Source organism: Cryptomeria japonica, chromosome 9 (genome assembly GCF_030272615.1).
Source record: "Cryptomeria japonica chromosome 9, Sugi_1.0, whole genome shotgun sequence".
Taxonomy (NCBI): Eukaryota; Viridiplantae; Streptophyta; class Pinopsida; order Cupressales; family Cupressaceae; genus Cryptomeria; species Cryptomeria japonica.
The window spans coordinates 205,090,852-205,103,591 of record NC_081413.1 but is presented as its reverse complement, the minus strand read 5'-3'; positions in this window follow the sequence as shown (position 1 = coordinate 205,103,591).

Below are 12,740 nucleotides of genomic sequence, written 5' to 3'. Positions count from 1 at the left end.
GAAATGTGTTAGTTATCATGTACAACAACATTAAATAAGGAATACACTTTTGTTGGGGTGCACATACCTCTATTACTTGAAGAGGAAGGTTGTTATATCAAAGAAATCATTTGAGATATATTTTACACATCGTGTTTTACACACAAGTGTATTCCACATTATGTTTTATACAAAAGTGTATTCCACATTATGTTTTACACAAAAGTGTATTCCACATTGTTTTTAATCCTTGGTCTATTAATCCTTTTGAGCCTCCCTCTCTTTCCCTCTTTCACTTGGGCTCTCTCTTTATCTCCCTCTTAATTCTCTCTCTCTCTCTCTCTCTCTCTCTCTCTCTCTCTCTCTCTCTCTCTCTCTCTCTCTCTCTCTCTCTCTCTCTCTCTCTCTCTCTCTCTCTCTCTCTCTCTCTCTCTCTCTCTCTCTCTCTCTCTCTCAGGGTTCTCTCTCACATTCCACTCCTTCACGTTAGGTATGTTGTAAATTGTAGGTAAAAAAAACATATAAGAGCCATCATGAAAAAATAAATGTGTGTGGATACTAAGCTTGATAGATCATGAACTAAGCTTGTACATGTGTTGTGGTATGCTATATTTATATCTTATTTTCCCTATCGTTGTCCCACGACTTGCTTGCAATCATAAAATATTTCACATTTTCCTTACCCTATAGAATAAACTTTTGTTGGGGTGCACATACCTCTATTGGATAAATTAATTCAATTAATTAAGCCATGTCCAATTAATTAATTAATATGTCATGCACAACATTTTAATACGACCAATATCCTCAAACCTATGTACTCTAAACCTTGTACCCTATACCACAAACCTTATATCCTGCAACCTATTATCTAAACCCTAAACAAGGGAGGGAGAGGTGATGACCTAGAAAGAGGAGGGAGAGATAAGAGGAGAGAGGGAAGAATAAAGAGAAAGATAGAACAAAGGAGGAAGGGAGAGGTGGAGAGGGAGTGATTCAAAGACCTCAAGAAGGAAGATTTTATTCATATTAAATAAATATAATAATGTTTTAAAAATAAATAGTTATATTATTCATTTTTTTTGGGTCCAAACCAATCATTTGAGATGAGCAGTGGGAATGTGCACTTGGAGCTGGAATTGCATAGACAATAGATATTGATTGAGAAAGAGGAAGTAGGGCATGAGGTTGACATGAAACACAAAAAAAATTAACTGACTAGTTTAATGACATGTTATGAATCTTTGTAAAAGTATATTGATGACTTTTGTTGAATAAAACCTTAGTAATGATGCAAACTATTTCTGATAAGACATATTGAATAGTTATTGAAATGTTATTTCAATAAAACAAACTAAGTTCATTTAAACATGTTGAATGGTTCTTTCAACAATTTTCATGGATGATGAATGGTTATACATGGATTTTTCAATAGGTTTCATATGATTTGTAAATAACATGCCCTTTTTATGTGATCTCTATATATTTAAATATGATAGATTAGAATAACATATCTTATGTTCTTCAATATGGAAAATAAACTAATAGTATTTGGTAAAAATTATATCATAGTTTCCTTCGATTTTACTAATGGTTTGTACTTATTGTAATGATATAAACTAATTTATGTTTATGTTTAATGAGAAAATGAAAATGAAATCGTGTGCTCTAATGTGATATTTGTAGGTCATTATTCACAAAGATTCATAAGCTTTTATTTCTAAGTAGAAGTGATTTCCAGGTTCTTTAATATTGTAGTTTCCACTTAGGATTAACCTTGTTTCATTTCAAAAAATAGTTAACTTAGTTTGTGAATTGGGTTTTGGAAGTAAAAATTCAGTTATGTGATAAATGATTATACATGGTTATATGTTTTGAAACACATATGAATGGTAAAAATATGTTTTGAAACACATTGTTTTATAAAATACCCTATACTTTCCTTATTATATGTGGTAAGGGGATGCTCTTATTAAAATAAGCTTCAAAATATAGAAAGGGAGAAGGGAAGAAAGGAACAAAGAAACCTAGAAATGGGAGGGATGGATGAGTGAGAGAGAGAGAGAGAGAGAGAGAGAGAGAGAGAGAGAGAGAGAGAGAGAGAGAGAGAGAGAGAGAGAGAGAGAGAGAGAGAGAGAGAGAGAGAGAGAGAGAGAGAGAGAGAGAGAGAGAGAGAGAGAGAGAGAGAGAGAGAGAGAGGATTAAGAAGGGATTGAGGGAGAGGTAGACATGGATGGAGTGAAAGACCTAGGGAAGGAGGAGATAAAGAGGCGAGGGAAGAGAGAGAAGAGAAGGAAAGATTTTAGAAATATATAGGTGTAAAGGGGGAGGGAGATAGAGGGGGAGAGAGAGGTAGAGAACTAGAGAGGGGACAAATAGATAGATGAGAGAACTAGATGGGGAAAGAGAGATGAGAGACCTAGATGGTGAGATAGAGGATTGAGATATATAGAGGGGGATAGAGAGAGGTGGGTAATGAGACATGTATGTAGAGGTTGATAGGTGGAAAGGAAGGGAGTGAGAAACCTAGAGAGAGGAGAGAAAGGTGATGGCCTAGATAGTAGAGAGAATACTAGAGGAAGAGAGAATAAAAGAGTGTGGGGTAGCAAGATAGATATGGGGGTCTGTATGGATGGGGAGATATAGAGGGAGAGGGAAAGAAAGGGAGGGAGATACCTAGAGAGAGGAGGGATGTAGAAGAGGAGAGACATACTAAATCTACTCAAAATATGAACTCAAAAAGTAAATAAGCATATAATGAACTCAAAAAATAAACTCTGTCGAGATCTGTTATTTTCGATTTACCTTCATGTTATGCATGCATTCTTCTTTTTTTATGCCGAGTTCATCATAACTCAGATCTAGGATATATTACAGTCTTCAAACATGATAGGTTATTAACACGATGTTGTATAACATGAAGGTAACCACAAGATAACATTACATATTATTGGTCAGATTTCATATAAAACGAAAGTTATTATAGGATAACATGAGAAATTATTGACTATATTACGAAATCCTGTGAACAATCTACCATTTTTTCATGTAAAAAACCTTCGTGTTCTATGAAATATGGTACATAATCTGTCATTTTATCCTATAACAACCTTCATGTTATATGAAATATGGTCAATAATCTGCAGTGTTATCTCATGGTTACCTTCATGTTATACGACAACTGCAGCTAAATTGGCTCCAAATCTGCACGTTAATAAAACGAAAAGTCAATAACACAATTTAAAAAAAAAAATTACAGATCGTTGATCGTGATCGGCAGATTTAGCTCTGGCTTTGATTTTTCAATTTTTTTTGGAAAAGTCAATAACACGAGTTTTATAACCCCTTTTTGGAGGGACGCAACTAAACTGGCTCCAAAAAGGGGTTATAAAACTCGTGTTATTGACTTTTCCAAAAAAATAAAAAAATCAAAGCTGTAACTAAATCTGCTAATCACGATCAACAATCTATAACTTTTGAAAAATTTCATGTTATTAACTTTTCATGTTATTGACGTATGGTTTTTGGAGCCAGCACCTTTAGCCACGTGATACGATGAATGCGACTAACATTGCGTGTTATGCACCTTCGCAGTTTTGTGGCCTGCGTGGCCAACACCTTCTTTAGCCACGTAAATCGGTGATTTCAACTAACACGTTGTGTTACGCACCTTCCCTATTTTGTGACATGCGTGGCCAACACCTTCTTTAGCCACGTGAATCGACAATTTTGACTAACACGCTGTGTTATGCGCCTTCGCTATTTGGCAGCTTGCGTGGCCAACACCTTCTTTAGCCACATGATACGACGAATGTGACTAACATTGCGTGTTATGAGCCTTCACTGTTTCATGGGCTGCATGGCTGACATTTTCTTTAGCCGTGCAAAACCGCGAATGCGACTAACATTGCATGTTATGTGCCTTCACTGTTTTGCAGACTACATGCCTGACTTTTCCTTTAGCCTCGCGAAACGGTGAATGTGACTAACATATTGTGTAATGCGCCTCCACTATTTTGCAGACGGTGTGGTTGGCACTAGTGACTGAATGCGACCAACATTGTGTGTTATGTGCCTTCGCTGTTTCGTGGATTGCGTGGCTGCTAGCCAAGACACGTCTATTCTGGCTCCAAAATGGTAGTATGGATTGACTAACACACATGTTAATCACGCATTTTACACCGTTGATTTTGCAACAAATGATTGTGATTGACTAACACATCACTATCACGCTGTACGAAAGGTCTGTTTTCGAGCCAGAATAGCCACAGCTTGCCATTTTCTTTGGTCTATTTTGGCTCCAAAATGGACCTTTCATACAACATGTTAGCGATAGGTTAGTCAATTGTAGCCGTTGATTTCAAAATTGACGATGTAAAATGTGCAACTAACACACGTGTTAGTCAATCCGTGCTGTCATTTTGGAGCCAGAATAGATGCGATCGCGACTAACATTGAGTTCTATCTACCTTCGTTGTTTCATGAACTATGTGGTCGACATTTTCTTTAGCCTTGCGAAATGGCGAATGTGACTAACATAGTGTGTTATGCACCTTCACTGTTTCAAGGACTGTGTGGCCAACATCTTTTTTTATCCTCGCGAAATGATGAATGCGACTAACATTATGTGCTATCCACCTTCACTATTTCGTAGATTGCGTGGTCGGAATTTTCTTTAGCCTCACAAAATGGGGAATGCTCCGTCCACACTATCAAATCCATCCATGTCTCTTTTTCTCGCCGGTATGGCGTCCGAACGCGGTTTCTTCATTTGCCGGTGGTTTCTTTATTTTGTAGCTTTTAATGTGCATGTTATGCACAAAAAACTGCTGGTAACCACAAAGCGAGCCACGGTTGTCCTCCGGCATGTCCACGTAATTTCGTGTGGGCCACGAGGATTGAAACCGACAAGTTGACGACAACTCCACGTCACATATCGTGGGTTCGGTCGCTGTGGCAAGTTGGCATGATATGCATGTCTTAGACATGTATGTTGATGCATGTCGTTGGTATGACAAGTCTGTTTTGGAGCCAGAATAGACGTGCCCAAAATATTTTACGCTAAATTTCCACCTCAAGGTAGTCTCAAACTCTTTCCAGTGATCTGAAAATGGTTAGGCGATGGGCTCAGCCTATTTTCAAGTGTGAGGCTGGTTTGCTGGGCAGATGTGGACAGGCAAGTCCACTTAAAACAATGCCTATGGATCAATTATGTAATATATTTTCTTTTAATTAAATATAATTCAATTATCTATCATGTGTATCAATTTTAAAATATTTTTTTTCTATAAATATTAAAGAGCATGAAAAAATATCTATTGCATATCACATTTAAAAACAAGAGACACAAATCATCTAATAATGCTAGGATATGTATTTAGAGTTAGGATTAGTGGTATTTAGAGTGGGATTAGTAGTTTGATGTTGTATATAAAGGGATAGATGAAAGAAGTTATATTGAGAGATATAGATGGAGAGGAAAAGAGATTGAGATGTAAAAGTTCAAAACAGGAAGAGGGGGAGAGATATGGATGTTAACATATTTAATAATATGATAATTATTAAAATATTTAAAATAAAAGTTATATTTAATAATTTGTTTATAATATATAACAAATTATTTATAAATATAATGTTATAAAGATCTGATAAGGCAATTTGGGTGATAGGGTTGTCTTCTTCCTAAAATTCATCAGGCCATTCTAAATTAACAGGGTGTAAATTCGTGGGTTCTTTTTTGGAAGAGAATTGGCCGCACTCTATAGATCTCATTGGGCTTCGATTTGCAGTCATTCCTGGTCCGATTGATTCGATCTTGGACAAACAATTTCTTTTTTGAATACCCTTTAGTCCCCTCTCTCGATTGAGACCAATTTTACCATCTGCCATTGAGAATATCGTACATTAGAGTTTTCCGTCTTTCCCCAAATTTGGTCAATCTTCAATGGCTCTCATATTTCTTGCGTGACATCCAAATTCACCGATCGGGAGGGTTTGAAGAATCGACCGAGCGGTAATTTTTTGATCTTGTGGTCGAATTTCGTTGAGATCTAGTTTCCATGGATGCCTTCAGATTCGGTGACTGCTGTGAAATAGATGTGATGTGAGGGTTTGGAATAAGTATTTTGACCCGCATTCTCTGCTTTGCGTCACTAACTTTGAAGGTTGTGCGTGCGAATATTAATGCGACTTCATGGAGAACAATTCTGGAGGAGAACCATCAACTTTTGACAAAAGAGAGGCGGTGGATAATGTGAAAACCAAAGGCATGAAGAAATCCTTCAAGGAGGCCGTTACTCAACTGCTTCCCACTATCGCAGAAGGTGCTAGGTTTGTCTCTGTTGAACCCTTGGCAGTAGGTGATAATGGAAACTCCAATGGGAAAGGTAAGAACCCTAGTTTTTCCTTAGTCTCCCTTTCTATCATTCCTAATGATTCAATGTGTAATGAGACTTCTCTTGAAAAGAGTAGATTAAAAGATGTTGCTATTTTTTTTGCTGCTGCTATTGATGTTGATAAATGTATGGCCCAAAAATTCCTTGATGATTAGTTTAGAAATGTGTGGAATATTAAACTAGGGTTTCATGTTTCCTTCTGTAGATTAATTCAAAAAGGATTTTTTTTTTTTAAGATCATAAGGCCCAATCAGAAGTTATTAATAAGAAACATTAGACTATTGGTAGATGCAGATTTCGTGCCCTAGGATGGTCTCCTGAAACCATTAGTGAAAAAATCTTGGCACTGTCATGCCCTAGGTGGCTTCTGGTTAAAAGTGTCCCTCCATTGTTGTAGAGATTCATACCCCAATTGATTGAGCCAGTTGTCAAAACCATTCGTATGGATAATTAAACCTCTCTTATGCCGCATTTGGATGCTAGGGTTCTTGTTTCGATTAACCCTGGTTTAGATGTTCCTAAATTTCTCAATGTTAAATTAGGGGATGACATTTTTTCTCACCCTATCAAAATTCTAGGAGTCAATGCTTGCTTCCTTTGTAGAAAAAAAGGGACATATTTAGAAGAATTGTCCCATTATCGATCCAAAAAAAGGTGTGGAGAAACCCCAAAAGGGTTCTTACGACTCCTTGTATTCCTCCAAGAATCATTTTCCCTTATCCGCCTTTGCGCCTCTCATAGATAAACTTGACCCCATAAGTAAAAATGTTAAAAATGCTATGAGTGGAGCTAATAAAACGCATCCCGAGTTTGATAAAAAATGCAGATTTTGGGAAATTCAATGAAGCTCCCCCGCCCCACTCTGCAATTGCAGAAGTCCTAGAACAAATGGATAAAGATCAACAAGAGGGTTTTGAAATGGTTGACAAAAACCCTACAAAGAGGAGGAAAAATGCCCAACAGTTGGCGCTCAAAAAAATTAGAGTTGTGAAGCCCAATAATAGTGAGCATAGTAAAGATAAAAATGTTGGGGAAAACAATTATACTTCTCCTATGGAAGATGATGCATAGGAGATGTTCCTCGAGAGGATATTCTCAAGTATGAATTCAAAATCTTTGGATAAGAATTTTGAAGGGAGGGAGCTCTAGTTGGGCACTCATCGAGCTTTTTACTCGTAGGGACTCTATAGATATGGATGCATCTTATGAGATGTCTCCGTCTGGTGACCCTGGATTGGCTGAGGGAGCCCCCCCTCTTTAAAAATTTACTACCGAGTCGTCTAAAGCCCTCCCCCCTAAGAAGTTTGTTGAGATTACAGATAACTGCATTATAGAGGTCATTGTTAGTGACCCTAATAGAGGTGACCCCAACCCTAGTGAACCATCATCAGATGGTTTAGATGCCATAGGCAATAGTGATAGTTTAAACACATACAAACCCTGTACTGGGGATGAGGTGGCCCCCAATCAACCTGATCCTAACAAGGATTCAGAATATGGGGTTGAATCCCAATATGATGAAGACTCTGTCAAAGAAGGTGATGAGATGGTTGAGAGTGAGAAAATTGATCATAAACCTTGAAGAAGGAGGGGTAGACCATTAGGGTCCAAAAATAAAGGATCTTCCAATAGAAGGAAGGAAGAAGAGAAAAAAGATCTCCCCAAATGCTTTAGCAACTTTAAGACTGCCAAAGAGTTACAACGAATCTCCTAGATATGATGAAGTGCATTTTATGGAACATTAGAGGTATGGAGTCACCCGATAGGAAGAAGATTGTTAAGAGGTTTCTTAACCAACATAGAGATTCATATTTTATGATGCTACAAGAATTGAAGGCAACTAAATTTACTCTGGAGGTCAATCTTGATTTCATTTGGAGAGACTCTATTAAGATCTACTCAGATCATGATAAATGGAGAGGGGGAGTTGGGCTACTCATCAACCCTAAGTGGAAAGAACACTTTATTAGTCAGGGACACTCTCCATGTAATAGAGCAAGGCCTCATTCATCTTGAATAATTATGTCATAGGTGTTTGCTCAATTTATGCAGCCAATGATTATAGGGAGAGGATTGAACTATGGGACAGTATTGCCTCTCTTCCTGGCATTCCTTGGATTATTGTGGGAGAATTCAACATGATTGGAAACCATGAGGATAAGTCTAGAGGTGTTTCTATGGAGTGGAAAGGGGCTGAGAAACTGCATTGGGAAAGGATGAAGAATTGTAAGAAGCTCTTTGACCCCTTACTTGGTAATAAGAAATCCGCGAGAGGGATATGGTACACTTGTTATAATACCAGAAAGGAAAACACATAATATATTGTAGGTTGGATAGATTTTATGCAGATAGATATCATTTCTCCTTTACATCCAATGATCAGGGCATGCAGTATCAGTCTGGCCAGTTTCCCTCTTTGATCATCACCCTGTTGTTTCTCTCATTAGGCTTGGAGACACACCAACCAAGAAGGGGAAAGGTGGAGACAAATTCATCCTCAACACCCATATCCTTAATGATTAGGATGTGCTAGCTGCCATTAACATTATTAGGTTGCTCAATAAAAGAAATAAGAACGTGCAATCTCATATCAACAGATGGAATCAAAATGTTAAGAGTTGGCAAAACCTTCTTCAGACTATTGGGCAAAAAAGAGCTAAGGATAGTAGATTTTAGGAAAGAGCACTTGCTAATGAGTTGCACTGGATTGAAGAGGACATTCAGAGCAATCCTAGTAGCCTTGAGTTATCCAAAAAAGTTGCATAGGCTAGGGATGCTTTGAGGAGTCACCAACAAGTTAAGATTAGAGGTGAAATGATTAGGGTCCGAAGTCAATGGATGCAATTTGGTGACAAAGGGTCTAAGTTCTTTTTCAATTTTATTAGACAGAAGCAGAATAGATAAAAAATTGATAGACTATGGGTTGATAACAAGGAGATAGTGGAGGTAGAAGATATTAAAGAGGCCTTTGCCCTATTCTACAAGGAGCTCTTCTCCTCTGAAGATTCTCCTAATTCACAAAGAGCTAGAGAAATATGCAAAGCACTTATTCCCAACAGAATTACTAATGAAGACTCCCATTCCTTGAAACAAGCTATATCTGTGGAGGAAGTGAAAAATGACATTAGAGCCCTTAAGAATGACAAAGCACCGGGCCTAGATGGATTACCTATTGAGTTTTATAAAGCTAATGAGGAATGAATTAGCCAAGATCTCCATGAGCTGTATGTTGAGGCTCTTGAGAAAGGATCCCTAGGAAACATTATCAATAAAGGAATTATCAAGCTGTTACCCAAAGAGGGGGATAAGACACTTATCAAAAAGTGGAGACCTATTACGCTTCTCAATGTGTCATATAATATCTTGGCCAAAGTTCTTGCTCTTAGAATAGAAAATGTGCTACCCAAGTTTATTTGTCCTACTCAAATAGGTTTTATTAAGGGAAGATTCATTCTAGAAAACCTAATAACCAGTTGGGAAGCAATGGCCTGGGCTAATGCTTTCAGGAAATATGTTGTCATGTTCCTCTTAGATTTTGAGAAAGCTTATGATAGGGTTGAATGGGATTTTATATTGATGATGTTAGAAGCCTTCAGATTCCCTACACAATTATGTCAATTTGTGAAGGTTCTTCTCAAAGATGCTTTTGCATAGGTTGAGGTTAATGGATCACTCACTCAGGTCATTAAACTTGGAAGGTCCATCAGGTAGGGATGCCCCCTTTCCCCGACCCTGTTTGTCATTGCCTCTGATGCATTGTACTACATATTGAGAGACTACACCATTTCTCCTAAAATTAGAGGTTTTGTGCTTCTTGATGGATCATATTTGGTTAATATTCAGTTTGTTGATGATACAAAACTATTTGTAGAACTCACCAAGCAGAACATGGAATCCCTTGAAAGAAAAATCAAGTTCCTTGGTGAGATCTTAGGGGCCAAAATATCTTAAACTAAATCCACCTTTCTTGGGTGGTGTAGTGTCATAAAATTGTGACCCTAACAATTTTCGACCACATTAGGGTCCTCATGCACACGAGATCAAATCCCCTAGCCTGATCGGAGACCAGAGACTGCTCAACCCTCAGAATTTGCTTCTTCCTTGGCCTCTGCACCACCCTGTTTGCATTCTACATTGGGAAACAGGGCAGGACAAGGGCGTGGCACCCTTTCCCCCCCTTGGATAGGGGCATGGAACCCTTGTCCTCCTAGGATAGGGGTGTGGCACCCCTGTCCCTACCCTATTTTGGGGCAAGACCTTTCCCAAGCATGCATAGAAGGTTGTGCAGTGAGCGGGAAAACTCCCCGATGTCGGCCTGTGACAAAAATCAAATTTATTGACATGTATTTAAGGGGGATTTGTCCTCTCATTTGCATAAGGTGAAGTGGGATAAGTTGGTCAAGTTGCATAAGCGATCAAGCATTCAAGAGCATTCAAGCATTGAGCATCCCAAGTCTTCCTTCAAAGCTAGGTATTGCATTCAAGTCAAGGATTCAACCATTGAAGAGGAGATTGATTCTAACATTCAATTACACACAAACATTTCTATCCAAATTTCTATCACAACCTCCCTTGAGGTTCCAGGTGCACAACTGTACTTTCGGATTCAGGCTCCACTTTCAGAGGCAAAAGAACCCTTTTCGTTTCGCGAATTTTTTGGAGGACCATGTACATTCCCACCATGGTCCAGGAAACGTTTCCTCAAATTTGCAGGGCGACTTCATCTCGACATATTACTGCCAGATCCATGTGCACAGCTTCATCCCATACTCTGATCTCAAGTTATAATCAGTTCTTTGTCACTTTTGCACTACATAATTCAATCAATTCCTTTCCATTTCAAATAGGAAGAGGGGATCAACTTATCATTCCCATTTCACTCAGAATCGTGTCTTCATCTTTGGAGGTTGAATCTAGTGAATTTTTCTCTCCTCTTTCAATGTAATTGGGTGAAAAGTGTTTGAAGGGAAATTCATAGTGAAACTCTCGTCTCTCCTTGGAGGGAAAGGGTAGTTTTCCTCTTGATCTCTCATTCACACATTCTTCACCCACCAGTGCATTTTGGTAACATTACATTTTGGTGAACTTAATGTCTTGCATGCTTTCCTTTTCAAACAAAATTACATATTTTTCATTTGCAAGTTTCAAATTTCTGCAAACTTAGTGGTTAAATCATTAAAAACCCTAGTTTTTAAAATTAAAATTGAACTTGTGATTTGTAAAAATTGCTTATGATTATTTTAGATATGAAAATTGTTTTGTTTGTCAAATTCAATTTCCTCATTTTCATGTTCAATTTACAAACCAAATATACAAAATTAAGTAGTTACTTATTAAAACCCTAATTTTCAATAATCATCTTGAACTTGTGCAAAAATTGGATTTCCATTTAATTTTCAGATTTTTGATTGTTCTTAGACTTGTTTTCATTCCTACAATTCAAATTTTCAATTTCCCTTATTTTTCCCAAAATTCAAAATTCAAAATTAAGTGGTTAGGTCATAAACCTTAATTTTCAAATTTAATTGGATTTTATGCAAATTTAAATCAATTTCATAAAATCCAGATTTCTAAGCATTTTGCAAGGTGTCCTTATCCATTAGGTTTGACCTTTTTCAAATTTGCAATTCTATTCCTCTTTTTCTTCAAAACCCTTAAAGAGTCCTATTTTTACATTTGAACCTTCATTTCACCCATCTTGAAATCGTAAAATTCGCCAATTTTTTGGGGTTAGCTTTGAAATCATCGTAATATTTATCCTTGAAAATTTCAAAAAAAGTTGGTCGGACCATGTGTGTTCCCACCACAGTCCTCGACTTTTTTCTTGAAATTTCAGGACACTGTTATGACTGTATTTAATAGCCTAAATCCAGAAGATTGACTGATTTTGTTGATTTTTGATCCCTCTAGAATCATAAATACCTCCAAAATTCAACATTTCAAATTTCAATTTTATTTTTTAAAATTAAGAGGTTAATAATAATCTGCTTGATTTTAAAAATTCTGATTTTAAAATTAAGTGGTATTCCCTTGGCCCTAATTTTAAAATTCCAATTTCCTTTCATTTTTGGAAATTGTGTCATTCTCTTCCTCCAACAAAGTTTAAATTGTGTAATCATTATTTTCTTACATTTTGCATTACTCAATTTTGTAAGCTTTGTTCCAAATTCCAAATTCAAAATTTCCCTCTAGTGTACGAGTTTTACCACTATTAGTCCTACCTATACGATCCCCGTTAGACAAAGCATTAGAATTAAGGCCTCCAAAGGTTTAATTACTGAGGAGATGGATCCTAATTTGAGTGGCTTTTTTAATGAGGATCATGCTAATTCTTCCCATCCAAATCATGTGCCTATTCACCCCATT